The following is a 26,752-nucleotide window of genomic DNA, read 5'->3' as shown; positions in this document are numbered from 1 at the left end:
CTCTGCTAATACACGACCTCTATCATGTAAAAAGATTGGTGTTTCTACCTTACACAACACACATTCAAAATCTGCTCTTGAAGCTCCAAAACAAATGATGTGGATAATTGATGAGTACTCAAGTGAGGGCCATGGCTGGCATGTTCCAACTACTCTAGTTGCTGCTCAAAGACGGCCAGGCAAGAAGGATTCATCAATGTGGCTACCCAAAGATGCGTACAAACTTGTACCATCTATTCCAGTTGCTAAGCCTCTTAAGAAGCACATCATTTCCAAGCCTAAATCTCGGATTGTTACTCGATGGGTCCCAAAAAATGTGCTCAAAGCACAAGGTTATTATGAGGGTGCAACAGCAATATGGCTTCCAAAATGCCATACTTTGCTAAGGGTAAAAGAATGTTTCAAAAAGGTTCCAAGAGCCTCCCTTAATTTGTCTTATCAGTGGGTGCAAAAGAAATCAACACAAATTCCCCAAGAAAGGAAAGGTGGCTGTGATAGCACTTACAAATCCACTTGTGTTGATCTTCCTAAAACATGTATTGAAACACCTGTTGCCCCTATTTCTCCTTGTTACATGATTCAACCATCAACTGGTGTACATAAGTCAAGTCCAAAGGAGTCTCATTTGAGCATAGATTCTGGTATTTCAATGCCTAAATCCTCTTATCTTGCTCAAATTCCTCGACATTTGATAAAATTCCCACCCAAGAAGGACACAACTAAAACCAAAGATAAGGCATTAACACTACAAATGAAGCTCTTTGGTCGATCAATGTTTGAATAGTGTAATTCCTTATGCCTTTAAAGAATTATGTTCTTTTTGAGATGATCCCCACCATCAGCGCAAGAGTGAACTCATTGACTCCACAATAAGAACGACAAGCCAGGGCACTTTTCTCCCATTGGGTTTTTTCCCCTCGGCTATATTTGGTGATTGGCACCACTAACAAATTTTATTCTTTTGTTTTTTTTCTTTTGTTTGTTAATAAAACTTTGTGCAGAGATCTCAGCTTAAGAAGAGCATCAGATACGACCCTACAGTCCACCTATCGTGCACACAAACTAGGAAGGGGGGAGATAGGCTACGCTTACAAAGATCAAGGAGGAGCAATCTGCACAAAATCAGCAATTAATCAAGGCAAACGAACAACATCAACAGGGCACTACAACAGGTGTATGCAAATCTTAATCTTTATTTCTTTATGTGCTCTTATCTTTCGCATATATGGTTTGCATGTACACAATATTGGCTGGTTTGAGTTTTGATTAGTAGTTAAAATGTGGTGAGTACATTCTAGAGTCTTAGAAAACTTAGTAAGAGATATTTCTATCCAAAGACAGTGTAGGATATATACCAAGGGAGTATGCCAAGTACTTATGTCTTCAAGGTATATTAGTTATCCCTAGTGGTCGTTATCTCTTAGATATGAGCTAGGTGCTACGAGTAATAAAAATTTATGAAAATATACCCTACAAAAATATATATACAAGGTGAATTGCGACATGAAGTGTCTACCGCCATGCGAAGTGCTTGGTAGGACCTGGGGATGTCTCAGCACCTTGGGGCCGATGCCTTGGTTTCCATGGGGTAAACACTGATGTCTAGAAGCTTCAGAAGAAGACCATTGAGGAATCTGTCGCCTTGATAGATGTTGGTAGGACTCGGGGGTACACTATGGGCCCTCGAAACCGATGCCCTCATCTTCAAGGGGTACTCCTTAGGTCATAAAAGAAAGAAAAAGGGTCTGTCGCCCTTGAGATACTTAGCGGTCTTTAGATTCTCTTGGCGGAGGTCTCTGGGCCATTGCTTGGGTCTCATGGGGATAGAAACTTACTCTTTATCACCTTCTACACACATTCAAAAAAAAAAAAAAAAACAACAAGAGAGAGATCCAGTCACCTTTGCTCATACTTAGGAGTAGGGTTGCCACTTAGGAGTAACTTACATACTGATAGGACATTGAGACTGCGGTCATAACCGGAGGTGTACAACGACACTTGCCTTTGCATAGCATTATCTACTACCTAAGTCTCACTTTGACTAGTTTTTACTCACCTCTTTTAGTATTCATTAAAACTTTAATCAGCCTTGCACTTGTATGCTCACGTGTGTAATTATTATTGCTGATTTTGCTGTTCTTTTCTTTTTATCAATAAAGGACTTTACTCGTATCAATTGTTTTTGTTGCAGCTCTTGCTACTACCGCGCTCGAGGACGTGCGCAAAATAGGAAGGGGGGAGTGTTGCTTGCAAATGAAGATCAATACCAGGATGCAACAAAAACGATACTTAGGGCTCTTGAAAAGAGTTCTACTTTGTAGATGAATGTGGGAGAGGGTTTGATAATAATCCCACATGAGGACTTATGGGAGTCCTAGAATTTTTGTATAAAAGGTGGCTCATTTGAGAGCTTTACACACTTTGGGCTTAGTTCATGCAAGAGCTCCTTTGAGAGACCTACTCTCCCTCTTCTCCATAGAGGTGAAGACTCTTCTCTCACCCCATCTACATCATTGTATGAGGTAAATCTCTTCATTGAATCATTAGCAATGTCATGAGTCTTTCTCATCCTCTTCTCTAATCATTTTACTCTTATGCATGCTTTTAGTATTTCATTTTTGAGTACATGGATTGATTTGAAGCTTTCATGGAAGCTTGATGCTTGAATGTGTGTATGCTTGTAGGAAGATAGGAGTGGAGTGAGGTCTTTCTCTTTGCTTGAGTGCATAGTGATTGTATTCCTCTTGCTTGTATTTGTGAATGAATGGGTGTGAAGGAATGAGGACAAGTTGAGCTTGTGTGTATGCTTAGTCTAGTGTCAAGTGATGGTAGCCATGAGCATTCTCTCCATTTGTGGATAAGCTCTTGTGCACCGGTACGGGTCGAATCCCTAGCTCCGAAAGGGATGCAAATCCCATTGGAGTGAGCTTAGTGTGGATCGTACTCCTCTTACTACAATAGAGAGAGTTTTCCGTCTCTCCAGGGGGTAGCATCTCAACTCCAAAAAGCTGAACGCGAGGAAGGGGAGTCAGTGAGAGACTTTATAAGTCGATTGAAGCATCTAAATTCTCGCTGCACTCCCGATGAACGCTTCAATAACAACCAACTCCTCGATAGATTCATCCGAGGATTGCGCCACGAGGACATTTACAATGGCCTAGTCATTAGAGGTCTTACAACGTGGGAAGCAGTCACTGCCAATGCAATCCAGTTAGAAGACAACTTGATGATTGCAGGTAAAAAGGTGTCTTCAGAAACAAAATCCGTTAGTTCGCAAGTATCTGGGCACGAGCCAATGACGGTAAAACCTATTGCCAAGGAGCCCAAGATATCTGAAATGTCTGTGACCGACCTTACTAAGGCTCTCCAAGAATACTTTAGGGGTAATCGAGCTCCTCAGAATAGCCATATGTACCCAAGGAGAGAGTAACAATGGTGTTCGGTGTGCTTAGGACCACATAGCACGAGTGAATGTCCCACATTTAGAGTCAAATTCAATGGAAATTGCAATGCATGTGGTAAGTATGGCCATCAATCTAAAGATTGCCTAACACTTAAGCGAATGTTGGCAAACCAGGCACCACTAGCTTGGTCAAACACACCTCAAGTACCCGCGCTAATGCCTGCACAACCTGTCGAGCAACCGTCACAGCACATAGTTTCAAGGAATCCGAATGTAGTCCAGTCTGTGCCGTTACCACCGCCGGTGCTAGGACCACAACCTCCACATCCAAGGATTACCCCTATAAACCAGATGGGTTGTGAGTCACATAGTGCATGTGGGGATTATGAAGAGGAGATAGACCCTACTGCTCCATACGGGATTGATACGTTTGAAATGATTCCCCAGTACTACATGGAGGATCATTTCGGGCAAGTCAAGCCTGTATATCAAGCGGCTGCTCTTGCCACAAGAGGGCAAAACCTTAATACCATGGCAAGGAGACCACCTCTTCAATGCTATGATTGTGGTGGACCGCATCGTGTAGCGGAGTGCCCTAATAGGTTACAGAAGATCGCTACTCATATGCAACCAAATCAAGGGAGCACATCGGGAATGCCGGTACTTACATGTAATCGTTGTGGCATAGATCATTTGATCGCTCAATGTCCACATAATCCTAATGCACCCAAGATTACGCCATTGAATTTGGTTGAGGTCACCAACCAAGCACGAGGAACCACACCCGTTGTACCCGCGAATGTAGTTACACGGTCAATGCTTCAAAATCAAAACTACATTCTTGAAGAGAGGGATACTGCATCAATCGCTCAGGCAAAGAAAAAGAAAACACGGCGGAAGAGATCGCTTAATGCCACGAGCTCCAAGCCTAGTTCAAAGACCAACATAGGGACAGGAGACGACCCCGTGTATATGAATGATCCTGAAGACGATTCTGATTCAATAGAAACCATGGGGACCAAAGCCACTACCTTAAGGGAGGAACCCACTCGGGAGCTCAATGAAGGAGAATCAAGCGAGCACATAAACAAGGGGAAACAGAAGGAAACTTCCTCGGCCCCACAACCAAGTCAGTTAATGCCCTCTCGACCACCCAAACTGACTGAGACTCCCCAAGACAAGCCACGTGGGCCAAAAACCCTCAAGAAAAAGATTGGAACTTACCCAAACCCAGTTGAGGAGATTGAACAAGTGCAACACTTAAGGGGTTTGGTGGAAGAAACACAAAGAGAACTGGAACCAAACCCGAGAAAAGTTAAAATTCCAGATACAGTGTTTCCTACGCAAGTTCAGCCTCACAGGAACCATAAACCATTAGCTATACCTAGTATCATTCGGGAAGAAAATGAGGATAGGACATCCGGAAGTGGGCAAACACCCTTCTTGCTGGAGAGAATGTTTAGTGAGGGAATGCCTGACCCCATTGAAGAGGAAGTGATTCCATCTTCACCAGTCCCTAGTCAAGGAGCGATATCTCGAAAAGTACCATTGAATGTGTCCAAGCTAATGGATTTCATGTCCTCCGAAATCAGAACCACGATCATATCCAAATTATACGGAGATCCTGAGCTATTCTTAGCTCTTCGGGCATTTCTCAATGGAGAACTAAAGGCGGGGCTACCATAATTTGCAAATATGGATAGACCCGACACGCTTCAAGATGAAGGGGAGCATTGGGATCTACAACCCAACTTAGATGAAGATTCGGTCGTTGAAATACCTGTGAACAAGTTGGGTCAGTACTTTGAAGGGGACGAATCTAATGCCACCCTCCCCATTACTACCAAGGGATTAACTCTAAAGGGAATCCTTGATGGTGGTGCTGGAGTGAGCATTGTGACTAAAAACTGTTGGGAATCCATGGGAAGACCTCACCTCGAAGTCACAAACATAGTGGTTAAGATGGCAAACGGAACCATAGCTAAACCTATTGGAATGTTAAGGGACCTCAAGATCAAGGTCCTGGGATACAAGGTAAAACATACCTTCATTGTAATGGATTTCTCCAAGCATCCTATGTTATATCAAATGATCTTAGGACGTCCTTTCATGAGGGAAGCACAAATGGTACATGACTGGTCAAAAAACCATGTCTACCTACAATTCCAGGACTCTGTCATTCGAGTTGATCTTGAGAATGGTCGTGCACATCCTTTAGGAAGCAAGGTTATCATTGATAATCGATCGGATACCACTATTCACTCCGCCCCATTAAGGTATTCCTATACATGCAAAAAAGAGACTGATGATGGGAAAGATTCTCCTTATATGGATGTCCTACCGGGTATGACTGAGTCGGATAACGTGGATTGGGTACACCTAGCGGCAACCATAGACACATGGGGAAATAGAGGCACAAGTTGGGTAACACCTGAGGGGCAAGATATGCCACCGTTAGTGCCAATAAACATGATAGGTGTTATGCACTTGACTCCTGATGGCGAGAACGTGGCAAACTCCACCGACACTGAAAGTAGCGAAGACTCTGACCAATGCAACTCTGAGTATGAATCTCAAGAAGAAACTGACCCTGAGCCTGATGGGGAAAATGAATCAAATATTCACCCAAATGTGGAAGCAAGGTGCTCAAGGCCTAGGACAATGACCTCCTGCAGTTCATCCGAAAGTGAAGATCGACCACGTGAGTTCGAATCTGATAGAAACAAAAATCAAAAACTTGGTAAGAAGAAAACGAGACATAAGCGCCAACGCTATCGAGCTAATGTACGAACTGCAATAAATAAGGAGAGATCCCTTGCAGAATGGCTTAGTTATGTAGGAGCCATTGACGCTCATCGGAAGATAGCGGATAATTAGGGACAATACCTCCAAAGTGTCATGTGGTGTGTTCCGCAACCTCATGACGTCGCCCAATTAGAAATCGAAGAGAAGCCGAAACTAAGTCGTACTGCAAGAAGGCGGCAAAACCAAGAGTTGGCTCAACAACAAAAGGAAGCAGAATTGAAAGAAAAAAGCCTGGCACAACAAGAACCAGTAGACTTACACCCCGCACCCGAGCATTTCAAATCATTCACCACAGGGGAACGTAAAGTAGTCTACACAAAAGCCCAACGAACGCCTACCAATGGGAGTAGCGGTGTCTACGATGGCCCTGCGGTAGTTAAGGAGATAGACTTAGCAGATCCGGGTGAGGAGTCTAAACCAGTTTTTATTGCTCAAGACCTCACCAAGGCGGAAGAAGCTGCACTTACGAAGCTTCTTAAAGAATTCAAGGACATATTTGCTTGGACATATCATGATATGAAGGGTGTTCCACCCTCGGTGGTGCAACACACGATTCCAATGATTAGCACTGCTAAACCAGTCCAGCAACGTCCCTACCCAATGAATCCTAAGTACGCAAAGATTGTACAAGAGGAAATTGAAAAGCTGGTAAAATGTGGATTCATATATCCTATTGAGCACTCAGAATGGGTTTCTCCGATAGTCATCGTGCCAAAGAAGAATGGGAAACTCAGAGTGTGCGTTGATCTCAAAAAGGTTAATGCAGCCACCAGAAGGGATCATTACCCCTTGCCATATTCTGAACATGTGCTTGAAAGAGTGGCAGGCAAGGAGGCATATAGCTTTTTAAATGGGTACTCGGGTTACAATCAGATCACAATTGCAGTCGAGGACCAAGCTAAAACAGCATTTATCACGGAGTTTGGAGTGTTTGCCTTTCGCGTCATGGCTTTTGGCTTGACCAATGCACCTGCAACATTCCAACGATTGATAAACACGGCCTTTAAGGAATATCTAAGGGACTTCTGTGAAGCTTTCTTAGATGATCTTTGTGTTCATTCCTCTTGGGACGAGCACTTGATGTGTTTACGAAAAATATTTGAAAGGTGTAGATTATATCGCATCTCCTTGAATCCTTTCAAATGCCAATTCTGGGTTAAACACGGAGTTATCTTAGGGCATATAGTGTCCAAAAATGGGATTTCCACTGACGAGAGTAAAATCAAGGTCATTCTGGAATTACCCCCACCCACCAACTACAAGGGAGTCCAACGCTTTATGGGCCACGTTGGTTATTATCGAAGGTTTATTCTCTTCTTCGCCGAGATAGCTCGACCATTGTATAAGCTTCTCATCGAGTTTATTTGGACCGAAGAATGTGACCATGCCTATGAGTTATTAAAGAAGGCCTTGGCGAGTGCTCCAATCTTGAGAATGCCTAACTGGGATTTACTCTTCCATGTGCATATTGATGCATCAAACTTTGCTATTGGGTGTGTGTTAACTCAACCTGGAGAACACAAGCTAGACTACCCCATTAGCTTTGCCAGTCGCCAGTTGAATGATGCTGAGATGAACTACACCACTACGGAGCGAGAAGGGTTGGCAATGATATATGCAGTAAGGAAATTTCGTTATTACCTCCTTGCCACCAAGTTTGTTTTCTATGTGGATCATCAAGCATTGTTGTATCTGGTAAACAAACCATGCTCCACAGGAAGAATCACACGATGGCTATTGATTCTTCTTGAGTTTGATTTCACTGTTGTTGTGAGACCTGGCAAAAAACATGTTATGGCTGATCATTTGTCTCGCATACCTAATGGTGAGGCTCCTACGGGGGTTGATGATGACTTACCGGACACTTCCCTGTTCATGGTGGAGACAATGCCTGAATGGAGTGAGAAGATTGTTAACTTTTTGGTTAATGGCTTTCCACCCAAGGAGCTTCGTAAAGATCTAGCTCGAAAGCTAATCAAAGAATGCGAACCCTATTGCCTGATAGCCGGGACTCTTTATAAAAGAGGAAAGGATGACGTTCTTAGGCGTTGTGCCCGAGAGGATGAGTATCTATACATTTTGCAAGAGGCACATATGGGCGTAGCCGGTGGTCACTTCTCAGGAGACTTAACTGCGCGAAAGATCTTACAATCAGGGTATTGGTGGCCCACTATGTTCCAAGATGCATCACTCTTTGTGAAGGGTTGCGATGAATGCCAACGATATAAGAAACCCCAGAGGAAAGATCAGATGCCCCTACATCCGATCAAAGTAAACCAACCATTTGAAAAGTGGGGTTTAGACTTTGTAGGTCCAATTAGCCCAGCGGCCCGAAACACACAATCTCGCTATATTATTGTGGCCGCTGACTATATGACCAAATGGGCTGAAGCGAAAGCAACACGTAAGGCGGATGCGAGGACAACAGCCAAGTTCCTCTTTGAAAATATAATCACACGCTTCGGTTGTCCTTTTGAACTTGTGAGCGACAATGGGACACATTTTATAAATGAAGTGATTAAGGAGCTCACAACAAATTTCATGATATCCCATCATAAATCTACTCCTTACTATCCGCAAGCGAATGGCCAAGCCGAGAGTACAAACAAGACATTAATCTCTGTTTTGACAAAGACAGTTGAAGCTCATCGCACGGATTGGGATCTAAAGCTTACAACAGCTTTATGGGCCTATCGTACTGCGTACAAAGTGGCTATTAATTGCACACCATTCAAAATGGTATATGGCCAAGAAGCAGTCATGCCATGGGAATTTGTCATTCCAAGTCTTCGTGTTGCTACTCAAGAGGGTTGGGATGGTAATCCCTTAGCAGAGCGTCTGTATATCCTTGAGCGGCTAAATGAAGAAAGACAATTGGCTGTGTACAATGCCCTTGTGGAGAAGGATAGAAGGAAAAAATGGTTTGATCGCCATCTAAAGGACAAGGACATCAAGGTTGGGGATAAAGTCCTGATGTATGGAGTGCGAAACGAAAAGAAAAAGCTCAAATATGCTGGTAAGGGACCGTATAGAGTATGTGAAATTACCCCGCAAGGTACCATCAGAGTGGAGACTCTCGACGGAGTTGAAACCATTGGATTCCTTAATGGGAGTAAATTCAAACGATACTATGACCCCCTGAGCCAGGAGGAGTTACATGCAATCCATCAAAAGAAGGCAGCTAAAGAACAATCTGAGCTTAAAAAGATACAAGCGAGAGTCGAAGCCAAAGAACGTCAACAGCGTGCTAGGAGACAACGAGAAGCCAACTTGGGAATTACGCAAGTATTTTTCGAGAAAGCAGAGGAGGATGCACTGGAATCTGACCCACCTCTAAGATACCCAATTGAGTTACAGAGTCCTTACGGGGAGGTGCTGTATAATGCATTATTGGATACAGGAGCTCAACACAATTTGCTATCATATGGCGTGTGGTGTCAACTGGGAAAACCACCTTTAACCAAGAGTTCTATCCAAGTTCAAGGAATCAACAAGAAGAAAACCCCTGTCTCAGGAATTCTGCACACTCCGGTTGCTTATGACAAGGGAACCATAATTCAAAGCTTTTTGGTTATGCCTGCTGGTACCATGGAAGGGACTGTAATCTTAGGGCGCAAATGGATGATGGCCACCAAATGCAATATCGATTGGGCAACCAGACGAGTGTGAGATCCCCCTGTTCCCACCGAGCAATGGATTCGGTTACTAGCAGCGGAAGTAGCACTTCTCACACGGGACAGGGGTCCCACATTCGGGGCCTCGTCCCACGGATATCCGGACAAGAGACTAATCCGTCGGTTTTTCCAAAACCGAACCCGGAAAAAACTTCCCTTACCCGGAAAGCACGGGCGATTCCACCAGGATAATTTTTTTTACTCTAACGTAGTCAAGATCATTACTGATCACGCTGATCCAGCTGCACCTATAAAGATACTCGGTCGGATCAAGGAAGAAACTTGCACTTGGATCATTGGGATCAACGCTTTTTTCCCCATCAAGAGGCACAGCCGTTGATTCCTATCCATAGAACAATTACTATCCGGGACTTACTTCATCTATCGTAATAACAGAAATTGAGTCTCGGTTTACGGATCCATCAGTCCAACCTAACCCCATCCGATCCCATGGGTTAGCCAACCGCCCAACCACTGTAGTGATGGGATCCAATTTGGAATTTGGTTAAGTTTTGTCCCGGGTACCAAGGAAGAGAGTTCCAAGGCCCCCTAGCCGGAAGTTCATGCAACATAAAATTAGGCACACCACTTACACACCCAATATGAATTTGCCTTTTTCTTATCATCAGCTAACTTTAAAACAATCCTTTAATGAAACCATAGTACCACTGATCACAGTCTTCCAATTTATCCGGTTGATCCTCAATTTTCCCATCATTCCTTCATCAGAGTATCTATGGCATCATTGGCAACTAGAACGCTCACCACCTGTCCACTCAGAGGCCGTTTCCATAGTTCCTAGCCCATAATACTCGACAATATAATCACTTATCAAGATGGACTCTCGTTGAAGATCAGCAAGATCAACCAACAGATCCATATAAAAGAGCCATGGACTCATCCGTTGAGGACCAGCAAGGTCAGTCAACCAGATCCATGCCCGGTTTCACAAAACAACTCTTACTCCTTGTTCCAATATCTTCCTCGACGCACGCGTGGGTATCCTAGGCGACCCAGAGCCCGAGCACCGTATGGTCAGCACCCTCTAGGATCCTTCGCAGGTGACCTAGCGCTTCACTCATAGGCCGCTTCCTTGGTCCCTCATCCACCGTACCGGAAGCTCACCATTTTAATCGAACCGAGGCTGGTCAAGACCTCGGTCGACCTTGCTACGCGAGACGTCCTCCATTGACTCTCCGTCAGCAGTTGCAACTTTATCAGTTAGGTCTCCACGACCTTAATCACAAGACGGTCAAAATGCTTCCCCAGCATTCTTGACATAAAACAGCCATTTACAAACAGCATTTATAAACAATTTACAAATACAGTTTCTATATTAACTCTCATTTTTCCACATTGTTCCTCATTAATCCACATTACTTATTCCACATTCCATTTATATGTGTACTCATCCAATCACCTCATTTTCCATCTCTTCACTTCAAATTCCTTCACATCACATATCATATATTCACATCCATATCCACATCCATACATCCACATCCATATCCACATTCACATCCATACATCCACATCTACATGCTTATCTCCATTTTCACATCTTCATTTATACATCCACATCCCATATCCACATTCATACATACACATCCATATCCACATCCATACATCCACATCCACATCCACATTCACATCCATACATCCACATCTACATGCTTACCTCCATTTTCACATCCTCATTTATACATCCACATCCCATATCCACATTCATACATACACATCCATACATCCACATACATACATACATCCACATCCACATTCACATTCACATACATCCACATCCACATTCCCATACATCCACATCTATACATCCACATTCCACATTCACATCTATACATCCACATCTACATTCACATTCACATACATCCACATCCCCATTCCCATTCACATCTATACATCCACATCTACATACACATACATACATACATCCACATCCACATTCCACATTCACATCTATACATCCACATCTACATCCACATTCACATACATCCACATCCACATTCCCATTCACATCTATACATCCACATCCATTCACATCTATACATCCACATCTACATCCACATTCACATCTATGCATATATATCTTCATGCATATATCCATTTTCACGTTCATACATCCACATCTACATGCTTACCTCCATTTTCACATCCTCATTTATACATCCACATCCCATATCCACATTCATACATACACATCCATACATCCACATCTACATCCACATACATACATACATCCACATCCACATTCACATTCACATACATCCACATCCACATTCCCATACATCCACATCTATACATCCACATTCCACATTCACATCTATACATCCACATCTACATTCACATTCACATACATCCACATCTACATTCACATTCACATACATCCACATCCACATTCCACATTCACATCTATACATCAACATCTACATCCACATTCACATACATCCACATCCACATTCCCATTCACATCTATACATCCACATCCACATTCCCATTCACATCTATACATCCACATCCATTCACATCTATACATCCACATCTACATCCACATTCACATCTATGCATATATATCTTCATGCATATATCCATTTTCACGTTCATACATCCACACTCCCATCTCCACATCCACACATCCACATACATACATCCATTTCCACATTCCCATTTATATAACCCCATATACCTTCACATCTAATCTTTTACATCACATCCATTCTCGCCCTATCACAACCCATATACATCTTATCCTATCACATACACTTCTTACCTCATCCCCCCATACACATCTTAATTCATCTTATCACCTCCTAACTTATTTCATAAGCATCTTATCACCTCTTATCACACCTCTTATCACATCTCTTATCACCTCCTAACTTATTTCATAAGCATCTTATCACACCTCTTATCACATCCTATCACATCTCTTATCTATTTATAGAATACAAGAGAATTCTTACATTTGATATAAGATTTCTTTACACATTTATTTATGAATAAATTCTATTTAAGGAGATTAATACTTTCAAAGTAAAAATCAATCTTTTATGCATCTTCCTATGCATAAATTCATTTTTAATGAAAATGACACTTTTGAATTAAATTTTAATCTTTTATGCATTTTTCTATACATAAATTCAATTTAGATGAGAATGACACTTTTGAATTAAAAATTCAATCTTTTATGCATCTTCTTATGCATAAATTCAATTTAGATGAGAATGACACTTTTGAATTAAAAAATCAATCTTTTATGCATCTTCTTATGCATAAATTCAATTTGGTAGGAATTACACTTTTAGAATAAAAAAATTTCTCTTATGCATCTAAGTTGAGCATAAAATCCATTTATGAGGAAAATCACACTTTTAGTATAAAAAGAATATCTTTTATGCATACCTATATGCATGAAATTCAATTATGATAAAAGTCACACTTTTATAATAAAATAATCAACTTTTATGCATACCTCTATGCATGAAATCCAATATGATAAAAGTAACACTTTTGATATAAAAATTTTTCCATTATGCATACTTCTATGCATGAAATAAAAATGGTAAAAATAACACTTTTGATATAAAAATTTATCCATTATGCATACTTCTATGCATGAAATAAAAATGGTAAAAATAACACTTTTGATATAAAAATTTATCCATTATGCCTAATATTAAAATTCAATTTCTCCATGATTGTAATGAAATTCTTTCAATTAATCTAGGATGATAATTCCTAGAATATGGTAGGAAGTCCTCTTTTTATGCTTTGAATGAGATTATTTTATGCATAATTATTATAAAAATTTTGCCATAGCTCCGCTGCTCTGACTGATAAATCTCAATTTTTCTAAGGGATAATGCTTATCATTAAGGAAATAATTAAAATGATCTCTAATTGGATTATTAATCCATAATGGATTGAATCATCAATATTCATAAACTAAAAGCATAGAAAAAAGCCATTAATTTGGCCTCAAGCATTGCTTAATCTTGGGTTAAGGAAAAGCTTTATGAAAAGCTTGATTTGGATTGAGAACGGGTCATGAGTATGACCATTTCTTGAGTGAGAGAGAGAATTTACATAAGAATCATTAGAATTTAAACATAAATGAAAATTAACTTCAATAGCATTTATTAAATTATGTAACTCTTCACTACTATTCAAACTTCAATAGCATTTAAAAAAAAACCATACCAATTAAACTTCTCAAGCTTGAGAGGGGTTGAGAAGAGAGAAACATTGAGAAATTATAGAAAGATCAATATTCACTAATTACCTTACAACTTGCTTGATTCTTTGTTCACGGTAGAGGCCCCCAACCAATCAATTGGTTAAGTATGTTGATGGAGCCACTAATGGGGATTGAAGAAAGAGGGAAGCTCCAAAAACTAGTGAATTATTAAATGAATTCACAGTTCTTGGCTTAGGTGGAGTAGAGTAACGATGCATAAACACTATATATTTTTCAACAAGGGGGAGGCTTCTATTTATAGGAAAAATTGAGCTCCTAACCAAACAAACTGATTCTAGAATTTTCTAAATCAGTTTGGTCAATATTTGACCATTTTTAGGTCAGTTAAGCTAACTTTTTGGAACTAGACTTAAATGAGGAGAGAGGAGAGATGAAATATCTCAATTTTTATGAGTTTAAAACTCATTCAAGCATGTGAAATATGCATCTCCTTTAAAGAACTCCCCTTCCTTACATATGTCATATTTTTAATATTGCTCATAGTTTTTTTTACTAATAAACCTTGTACATTTTCAACTCTTCATCTTATGTGAAATATGTACCTCCTTTAAAGAACTCCTCTTCCTTACATATGTCATACTTTTAATATTGCTCATAATTTTTTACTAATAAACCTTGTACATTTTCAACTCTTCATCTTATGTGAAATATGCACCTCCTTTAAAGAACTCCTCTTCCTTACATATGTCATACTTTTAATATTGCTCATAATTTTTTACTAATAAACCTTGTACATTTTCAACTCTTCATCTTATGTGAAATATGCACCTCCTTTAAAGAACTCCTCTTCCTTACATATGTCATACTTTTAATATTGCTCATAATTTTTTACTAATAAACCTTGTACATTTTCAACTCTTCATCTTATGTGAGCATTTACTCATTTTTGGGTATCTTCTTTTTCAATTTGGATTTATCTCCTCCCTACACATGGATTGATGCTATTGGCCCATAGGAACCTTAATTGGACCATAATCCAAAAATTTCTAAAAATCTAGACCCTTAAACTAAGGTCCTTTATACACATTTCCAATTAATTCCAATTGCACATTGGAAAGTTCTTTTTGAATTTCTGTTTCAGGGAAACTTATTTTAATAAGATGAGATAATTTTCTATCCAAAAATATTAAAAATCTGAATATTCTCTCTCTAGAATATTTTCTCTCTCTAGGTTAAAACAGTTAGAAACAAGTCTTTTATATTTCTGAAGAGGGATTGATTATAGAAGAAGATACTAGACATCAAAAAGGGGTTTGGGGGAGGAATCTTACAACGAGTCACGACGCAAGAACCAACACTAGGTCTGACCGCTCAAAATCTCGCTCCTAAGCCATCGACTCTGGACAAAATGATGGATAACGAAAAATCACCAAGTCCAGTGGCAAAACCATCTTCGATTCTTGGCCACCCCTCTAACGCTTCAACGCCAAGAGTGGAAACAGGCAAGGTGGCCCCTAAAGCTTTGCTTACTATGCCAAAGAGTACATACAAATGGGTCCCCAAAGCTTCGCTAACAGCTACTTCCCCTGCTCAATCTCGTTCAGCCACCAAGAAGCCTCGTAAAAGGAAAGCAGCTACCCACCCGAGAAAGGGCAATGTAACATCGCGATGGATCCCTAAAAAATTGTTAGTAGCCCAAGGGTACTACGAGGGAAATGACCAGATTTGGGTCCCTAAACATAAGCTGAATCCCTCTACATCACCTGTAAAACCTTGCAAACCAATTGTTGCCGCCCCAACGATAATTCAAGATCGTGGTAAGGGAAAGGTAACAGAGTGCTCCACACCACTTCTTCCAGAGTTAGTTTGGATTCCCAAACAATATCGATCATTACCACCTAGCTCAGGAAGGGGGGAGCCACATGAAGCTTCTAGCTCCTCATGCCAGGCACACACTCATATAGAAGTTTCTACATGCTCTACACCTACTCTTGTCAACACCCAACAAAAAACCGATGAGCCTACGTCTCCCCTTGTAATAGTATCGACGGAAACCATTTCCTCCATTCGTCAATGGGAGCGTACACTACCATCTCTGCAATTGGATGTGGCCACAAGGGTCATAAAAAGCTATCTGCCCACATCACAACCTATGACCCGCTGGACAAATTGGTTCCAAGAGGCTGCAACATCATTGCAAATAATATGATCTACCCAAGGAAAGGGGGAGCATGTACTCACGCTCGACATTCTAATGCTTCCTCCTTAACCTTCTCCCCTGACCATGTAATTGCCAAATTCAAGGGGATGTATATATATAGCTTCATACATTTTATTTTATTTTATTAAAAAAAAACAAAGAAAAGAAAAACAAAAAATAGTAAAAAGAGCAAGAGCACAAAAACAAGCGAAATATCCGTATACAATCAAGATCTAGATTGACCTGTCATAAACCTACTGATGCTATATCTGTGTTGCAGATATGGCAGATGCCCGATCATCATACACTTCACCCACTCCTACCTTTGGTGAGAGGTATCATCTATACCTTTCTCAGATATTCCACATGTGCTATCCTGTAATTGAAACTGAATGGGATCATATAGATGTACTAGCCAGAGAAGAAAATGTTGAGGAATTAGAATGGCTAATTCGCCTATTAACCATGACTGACCCCTACTCCGTAGAGGACATATCCCCGATAGCCCAATGCTTTCCTTTTCCACAAGATAACTATCCTTGCATGGTTACATTTTTGATGAGTTTATGTGGATGGGAAAATGAAAAGGAAATATCTGACAATGATGAATGGACGGATGAAACTCATGGCACTACTGAGGTTGATTTTATTTATTTGGATGATGCGGATAGAGGCTTAGCCTTAGGGCTAGATCCAGGACTCTACAACATCCTCTTACCGTATCCTCAGTAGTAGTGTGGTGACTGGTAGGTAGGTTAGTGTTTTCAAGTTTTTTCTAGTTTATATTCTTTAAACGAGTCTTGAAATTTTCACACTGATGTGCCTCTCGAGGTATAGTGCTTGTTAGTTGATTGTACAGGTTAAAAAGTTTGAGGTGGGTTCGCTTCCAAGTCCTAAGACTGCCGCAACGTTCATCAAAATATATCTACATCAGATTGCAAGCTGTCTCGTCAAATCAAGGAGATCTCCAATTACAGGTGTAATTCTTCCATACCCACTCTCTTTCGTTTTTACTGTTCAATCAATTGCATAAACTATAATGCATGACCACATGGAAATTGTCAATGTACTACTTAGTTTTTGAAGTTGCTTGCATGCTAGTGTAAAACATTAATGAGCTTAACTTTATTGGAAATATTCCTAGGCAGCATGACGTCTTTAGTTAACCTTGGAATACGATTGTCTTAGGTCTAGGGTAAAACCATCTTAATGTTTGACACCTGGCCATGTGTGTGTTGACCTCTAGGACATAGCTATTACCCCTTTGTCGAAAGGATGCAAGACAAATTATAGTTCAGGAGCAAGAATCAAAAGAAATAGATTTTTTTTTAAAAAAAAGCCTACAATAAATGGCAATACAAGTCTATGATGTGCTTTAATGTTGGCCTATCGCCTTATTGATACTTGGTAGGCGAGGAGTATTCTACTCCAAACCGATGCCTTGGTTGGTAGGGGGTAGCCTTGCCTAAAGTGAGCTAATAAATGTGCGCTTTTGCCGCACAGGTCGTAGCTGGGGACTTGCCGGACACCGTATGCGAGCCACGAATGGCTGCAAGCATACAACCAGGGAAGGAAGCTCAAACAGAATGCCAAAGGGTGTGTCACTCACCGCTCAACCGCCGCCTTGAAGGATTCCTACGTCGCAGCCGTGAAGGAGGAGCCGCCGTCGCCGCTCTACCGCCTCTCCGCCGTGCCGCTACACAATGCTCGATCGCTCTCTCACTCTCTCTCTCTCTCTCTCACACGCGCAGGAGAAGGAAACCAAAGAGATAAGGCAAGAGCACTCTTGTATTCACAACACATGAGAATGAGGATTTTAGGGTTACATTTGACTCATATAGGTGACTTGGCCGTTCACACTTGGGCGCCCATACATGGCCGGCCGACCCTAACCCTTATCCTACTGATATCCAAGGTGCGCCTCTCATCGGCGATCACCCAATCCCTTCATCCTTAACATATGGTGCCGACAAGCCCGGCCCATGACTCAGAATATTTAAATTAATGACGTAAAATATAGTACGTCGCCATGTCCGCCATGGGTTAACATCAACCCAACAGAATCCTGGGATAAAGATCCCTTATATAGAACTCATTATCAGATAACAATTCATCAAGATCATATCATTTATATCCTTAACACAATAATGGTCCATCAGACCGGAAATTTTATCTGAACATTCCTCCACGAGAATTTCAGTCATGCAGATTCTCAATTTGTCATCCCTTAACTTGATCCACTAGGTCAAGTGTAAACAGTAGCAATCTGTTAGCACAATCCACTAATCTCATAGGGATTTTCTGTAGTCATAATCATCATTCTAGTTATTATCATCATCACTGGGATTTGTCCCATTCATCCTCATTGTGGCTTTGTTCAACTTATCGCTTTTCAACCAAAATTCAAGAATCATCATTTTTCAATCAAAATCCAAATCAACTCATCAATTCTTAACCAGAATTTTAAAATCATATTAACCAGCATTCGAATTCATCATCTGGATAGCATTTTTGCTGATAATTTCAAGGTCTTAGATTTACTTGTATATACTGCCACCAGTAAAGAGCTGTAGTTATATCCTTGGTATATACGAGTAGTCACACAGTCCTTGGAATTATAATGTAAATACCATCATGTCTAGGCCTCAAGCAACTCAAAAATTCCATACAATTGTGGTACTTCCATCTCAAGACCCAATTACCTATTTATGAATCTTCATTCTGAATATCAATTTGTATAAATTTCATCACACAATTACTACCTTTTACTACTACTTTATAAATTTTTGACATTTCTTACTTCTTGGTTGTTCCACTTTAGCCAATTTGCTCTGATATCAGCTGAAAGATCCCTACCCCTTCTGTGAATTAGGGGGTGCTAGCAGCAGAAGTAGCAATTCTTGCACGGGACAGAGCCTCTCACTTGGGGCCTCGTCCATGGATATCCGGACAAGAGACTAATCCCTCGGTTCTTCTAAAACCGAATTCGAAAAAACTTCCCTCGCCCAGAAAGCACGGGCTATTTCTCCAGGATATATTTACTCTAACGTAGTCAAGAGCCTTAACTAATTGAATTGATTCGACCAAACCCGTAAGTCCCATGGTCAGATCAAGGAAAAGACTTGCACTTGGATAATAGAGACCAACGCTTTTTTCCTCATCGAGAGGCACAGCCGTTGATTCTTTTCCATTGAACAATACCTATCCGGGATTTACTTCATCTATCGTACCATAACAGAATTGAGTCTCATTTTAGGGATCCATCAATCTAGCCCATGGGTTAGCCAACCGCCCAACAACTGTAGTGATGGGATCCAATTAGGAATTTGGTTAGGTTTTATCCCGGGTACCACGGAAAAGAGTTCCCAGGTCCCCTATCTGGATCTTCACATGCAAACATCAAGCTAGTGACACCACTTACACACCCAATATTAAATTACCTTTTTCACAAACTTAACTGTCTTTAAAACAATCTTTTAATGAAACCATAGTGTCACTGATCATAATCCTCCAAAATATCTGGTTGAATTCTAATTTCCAATTATTCCTTCATCGGTGTACCTTTGGCATCATTGGTAAAACTAGAATGCTCACCACCTCTTCACTCAGGGGCCTTTTCAATAGTTCCTAGCTCATAGTACCCAGCAATATATTCACTTATAAAAATCCAGATGGAATCTCTTGTTGAAGATCAGCAAGATCAACCAAGAGATCCATATAAAAGAGCCATGGACTCATCCGTTGAGGACCAGCAAGGTCAATCAACCAGATCCATGCCCAAATTTAGAAAACAATTCCTACTCCTGGTTCCAATATCTTCTTGGACGCACGCATGGGTATCTTGCGTGACCCAGAGCCCGAGCACCGTATGGTCAGCACCCTCTAGGATCCTTCGCAAATCACCTAGCGCTTCACTCATAGGCAACTTCCTTGGTCCCTCATCCACTGTACCAGAAGCTCACCATTTAAATCGAACGAGGCTGGTCGTCAAGACCTCGGCCAACCTTGCTACGCGAGATGTCCTCCGTTGACTCTCCGTCAACTATTGCAAGTTTATTAGTTAGGTCTCCACACGACCTCATTCACAAGACGTTCAAAATGCTTCCCTAGCATTATTGACATAAAACAGTCATTTAAAAATAGGTCATAAATATAGTTTCTATAATGAACTCTCATCTTTCCACATTGTTCCATATCAGTCCTCCACATTATTTAATCCACGTCCAATTCATGTTTTTTTCCATTCTCATCCAATCACATCATTTTCCCATTCTCATCCAATCACATCATTTTCCATCTCATCATATCTTTCCTCATTTATCCTCATCACATCTCATCCACATTGTTCCACATCAGTTCTCCACATTATTTAATCCACGTCCAATTCATGTGTTTTTCCATTCTCATCCAATCACATCATTTTCCCATTCTCAACCAATCACATCATTTTCCATCTTATCATATCCTTTAACCTCACATCTCATTCATTCACATCATTTTCCATCTTATCATATCCTTTAACCTCACATCTCATTCATTCACATCTATCTCCCGATCCACATCCCATCACATCTCATCCATTCACATCACATCTCATTCATCCACATCTATCTTGATTCACATCACATTCATTCACATCACATATCATCCATTCACATCTATCCCAATTTATATCACATCACATCACATCTATTTCATTTCAACTCACATCTCATTCATTCACATCTATCCCGATCCACATCCCATCACATCTCATCCATTCACATCACATCTCATTCATCCACATCTATCCTGATTCACATAACATCACATCTCATTCATCCACATCTATCCTGATTCACATCTATCCCAATTTACATCATATCACATCATATCCATTCCACATCACATCTCACCCATTCATACTTATCCGACTCACATCACATCTCATCACATCCCCGTCCCATCACATACATTCTATCCACATTACATCACTCCGTATCATATCTCATTTATACACATCCCATCTCATTCATCCACATCCATCCAATCACGACTATTCATATCTATCTATACATTCACATCTATCACTTCACATCCACATATATTCACATCGCATGTAATCTCTTTACATCACATCACATCTCATCCACATCCACATCACATTCAGATCCACATCTCTTTACATTACACCATATCTCATCCACATCTACATCACATTCACATCCACATTGCTTTACATCACATCACATTCTTTCACATACACATCCACATCCATTTACTTCCCATCTCACCCTTTCACATATCCTCTCATCTCATCATTCACATCCACATCCATTTACTTCACATCTCATCCACATTCATTTTCATTACACCACATCCTATCACATCCCATTTTCATCTTATCATATCCCATTTACATCTTATCACATCCATTCACATCCTATCGCATCCCATTTACATCTTATCACATCCATTCACATCCTATCACATCCCATTTACATCTTATCACATCCTATCGTATCTCATTTACATCTTATCACATCCTATTGTATCCCATTTACATCTTATCATATCCATTCACATCCTATCGCATCCCATTTAGCAGCTTTTTCTACTTCCATACTGATAAAAATAACGAGACTTTTTTTAAATTTCTACCAATTGCTTGGCCTAGATAAAGGTTCTTTTTCTCGACGACTATTTCCATATTCTTTCTCAATTTCTCAAATGAATTATATTCAATATTCCTCTTTTGAATAAAAGAATTCATGGGATTTACAAAAATCAATTCTATCCATATTTTCACTTTTGATAAATAATCATAAATTGAATTATACTAAAAATTTCTCTTTTTTCCATTTAATTTCTCAGACCTCAAATATCATGGAAATTCCTCTTTTTGCATTTAATTATTTGCATTCCAATGTCATGGAAATTTCTCTTTTATCAAAAAATAAATCTATGTAAAATTTCTCTTTTCTTTAAATAAAATATCCTTTAATTCTAATATGCCAGGAATTTAACTTTTCCCATTTAAAAAATTGAATTCCAAATGTCATAGAAATTCCTCTTTTACCATTTAAATATTTCTCATATATAAAATAAATTTATCTAAAATTCATCTTTGAATTTAAATAAAATATCCATTAATTCCAATATGCTAGGAAATTCACTTTTCCATTTAAATGATTGAATTCTCAATGTCATAGGAATTAGTCTTTTATCATTTAAATATTTCTCATACATAAAATAAATTTAAGTAGAATTTATTTTTGAATTTAAATAAAATATGCTAGGAATTTAAAATATCCTTTAATTTCAATATGCTAGGAATTTCACTTTTTCCATTTAAATGATTGAATTCCGAATGTCATAGGAATTTCTCTTTTATCATTTAGATATAATTACCATAATTTTCTCTTTTTTATCTATTTAATTACACATAAACCTTAAAAATTAGCTTTCCATTGAATGTGACAAAAATCATTCTTTTAGCCTAGGATATTCAATCCTAGAATATGGTAGGAAGTCCTCTTTTCACGTTATGCATAAGAATGAATTATGTATCAATTTCTTAAAAATTTTACCATAGCTCCGCTGCTATTACTGGGAATTTTTAAATTTTATGAAAAGAATAAGACATAGTAATGTAATTATGATAGTATAACTATCTTTTAACCTTAAATCTAATTTATGGATTCATTTCATAATATTACCATAATTTTTCAAGCATATAAGTATAAAAACCATTTTCTTAACCTGTAGCTTCACAAGCCTAGAGTTTGATTTGTGAATTAAGAATTTCTCCATGAGAAGCGTCAATTGAATATAGAATTGGTCATAGGAATGACCATTCTTTGGGTAGAGAGAGATAAACATAAACACATTCTAATTTATGCATAAATGTAAACTTGATGTGATTAATCACTAAAATTCTTTAAAGAGCTTCATTTGCATTAAAGAACCATTCAATTGAATACTTCTCAAGCTTGAGAGGGGTTAGGGATTTCATTAACGTCTTCACAATTTCGTGATCACGTTAACAAAACCTGTTGTTAACATATTAAAACTTGTGATCACATTGTATATTCACATGACCTGAGCAATGACCTGCCAGAACCCATTAGTCCCGTAACCCCTCCGGGGTTCTTTTGTTTTTCCGGCGGACCCGCTGGGAAAACAAAAGAACCCCAGAGGGGTTTTGTTCTATTTATAAACACTGCCTCACACCCATCGTTGAACTTTTGGGGAGATAGTCCTTGTTTTGGGTCGTGATATCTCTCCTCAAATTACTTGTAGAGCTCTCGAGTTGCTAGAAGTGTCCTCTTGGGAAGAACGTCCTTATCTTAGGGGTTGTCGTCTTTCCTTGTAGGCACTCCTAAGGCTATTGAGCCACTCGTCCTTAGTACTTTGAATTGGGGGCAGGGTGTGGTTCGTAGCTAATACTTGCGGAGATTTAGGGACAAATTTGGAGTCATTCAGCTTTGCATTTGAGCTACGTAGGTAATCTACCTCATTCTGCTTTATGAATGGTTTGATGGAGCTAAGAGTCCTACTTAGGGGCTTGTATTGGTTCTTGATACTTGATATAGTTTAGAGTAGACAAGGGTCTATTGTCCTATACTAGAGTATTGGGCAAGCATAGATCTTTGATTTTCTTTGTGCATGTTAGAGAAGGTCTATTGTCCTATACTAGAGTATTGGGCAAGCATAGATCTTTGATTATGTAAAGTATCCTTAATTGGGTACAAAAGGCATCCTTCATTGGGGGTGCAATGAGCATGATAGTTTCGAAGTAGTTTTGTAGACCTTGCAAGATAGTTTCGAAGTAGTTTTGTGTTATGTGATGATCTTTTGTATTTGTCAAGATAGTTTCGAAGTAGTTTGTCTGCTAATGTATGTTTTGTAATACGTGACTTTGTTATTTTTTCATTTGTGTATTCATTGTTATATGCTTGGTTGAATAGGTTATTTGTTGAGATGGAGGACAATGTTGGATCCAGTGATATCTCCAATAGAGTCCAAATTCCAAATAGTAGGAAAAAAAAGGCACCTGGGATAGAGTGGCAATATGCAATTAACGTTGGTGATCGATTCATAGATTGGGAGTGTAAGCTATGCCATGCAGTAAAATCAGGTGGGGCGCCTCGACTAAGAGAACACTTTTTAGGCGGACCGAAGAAAAAGTCATGTACCCACCCCTCTGCACCTGTAGTGGCCAAACGCATAAGAGAAGAAATTCAAAAGAAAGATTCAAGAAAACATGACACTCCTACCGTTGTTATAATCTTAATAATTTATAATATGTGAATTAATGAGATATATCGTGAGAATTTCTCTAAACAAAGTTTTCGTCTATCCTTCTAGTCATTTAGTCTCTCACTAGTTTCTTAATTTGATCACCCTATGTTTTTCCTCAAAAGGTTTCCTCCCCAATATTATTTCTCAAATTTATTATACAAATATCTTGCGTGTGCACCCCCAAGATACAAGCACAATTTCATAGGATGATTGTCTCAACATGTGAGGATATTCAAACCACTTCTATGGCCAGTAGAGATGATTGATTCATTCTCATATGACAAGCAATCACTTGTTTTAATCCCTTGATAGTTAGCATTTGCTCTAATACCGATTGTAAGGTTCCCCCCTTCCAAAATCGGGGAAACACTTAAGATAGTCTACTAAGTCTTAACTTGGAGAAAATTTCCTATTCGTCGACACCTTGACCATGCAAAGATTCAAGGATACAATTTCAGACCTAGTTCTATCTCGCAAGGGGAGCGTGATCTTTTAAAAAGAAAATCACCCATAGGATAATTGATCATAATTTGGGCAACTACTAATCTTGATTCCTAGAGACAACGCTTTTTTCCTCATCAATGCAAGGCACAACCGTTGGCCTAGTCTTCTAGAATAGAGTTGCCTAGAATCTATTTATCTAGCATAGGGCTTTCACTTAATCTGTTGGAAAGCTACCCGACTAATCGGGTCCACCACCTGTTGGTAGGATAGTACCGTTGGGGCATTCCATCCTCCCACTTTCCACCTTACTCACGCGTCAATTTGTTTTCTGATTAATCCTACCACACTGTTTGACATAAATAAACATGTTCCTTAATTAAGGCCCTTTCACAAGGTTCATTAAAATAGCCTCTTTCCTTAGTACAATAATGCCAAAGACAAGATTTATAAAAAAAGGTTTATACAAGAATCAATTCCATAAAAGCCAAACCGGCTCTCTTATTCCTTTCCTTTATACTATTAAATTTGCAGCAATGTGATGAGCTATGGTGGATAAAATGCAAGAATAAACATAATTAGCAAGTGATTACACGATAATTACGATGAGATTAGTGAGAAATTAACTAACAGCTTAATGTAAGCATATGGATACTCAAAAACTAGCATTTATACTCCATAGACCAATGCCTCAATTCATACAAGTTTGATCTGCTCCACTGATTTGTTCCTTGATTTGTACCACCTCCCCTACATCTAGGGGACACCTCATCCTTAGTTCTCTCCACCTCTTCACTTTTCCTAGAATATCCCCACACATCTTAGATCTTCTCATGCTACCCTTTATTCTCTCCTAGTACATCCCTCTCACCTTTTCATTGCTACCCACTCATTTACAAACTCTCTTTTACAGCCTCTTGCTAAGGGCTTGTTCCTGCACACACCCATTCACTTGTATATTTCAACACCTCCCCTCAAGTGAATAATCCTAGCATACTTGGACCCTATACCAAGTTTCCCTCTTACTACATGGTAGCCCGCATAGTGCCTCAAGTCCCTAACTCATAGTCATTGACTCTCTCTCTCTCTCTATGTGTCCAAGGCTACTACAAGTGCCCGTGACCTTGGCTAAAGTGCTCACACACATACATCTACCACATGGCCGTGGCTCAGAGGTGGTTTTACTCTATTGGGGCAGGTTACATTGGGTTGTGGGATTTCTCTCTCTTTCTCTCTCAGAAAAGATGTCCTGAATCCTCTTCCTTAGGAGTCTCCATGACGTTTTTCGATGTTGATCCTTCTTTGTTGGTTTTGCTGTAGCAGTCTCTAGCCATATGTCCTAACTTCCCACAGTTGTGGCAAGTCAAGGTCCTTCCTCCTCCCCTCCCTCTCCTCGTCCTCATCATCATGAGAATCCTCCTTAGGTGTAGGAAGCTCTTTCCTCTCCAGTTGTAGGGTCCACCCCTTTCTTCTCTTTGACTTTGGTCTCTTGCTCTAGTACAGCTCCTTCTATCTCATGTAGCTTCAGTTCTGGTACATTCTTTAAGGTTGCCACAATGTTTTCATATTCCCCTTTGTCCACACTCTTTAGAAGCACTGTTAGTGCCTCATAATCCTCTACCTTCTTACCAATGGCTGCCAGTTGTTGCTTAATGCTTTTGTATTTGTTCAAGTGTGTGGTTAGAGGTTCACTTTACTTCATGTCAAGTTTGTAGAATTGCATTAGAAGATTTATC

This window comes from Cibotium barometz, chromosome 6 (assembly GCF_041138505.1).
Source record: "Cibotium barometz isolate CiBa-2024 chromosome 6, ASM4113850v1, whole genome shotgun sequence".
In the NCBI taxonomy this organism is placed as follows: domain Eukaryota; kingdom Viridiplantae; phylum Streptophyta; class Polypodiopsida; order Cyatheales; family Cibotiaceae; genus Cibotium; species Cibotium barometz.
The sequence above is the reverse complement of the archived record's forward strand: the minus strand, read 5'-3'. Positions refer to the sequence as shown.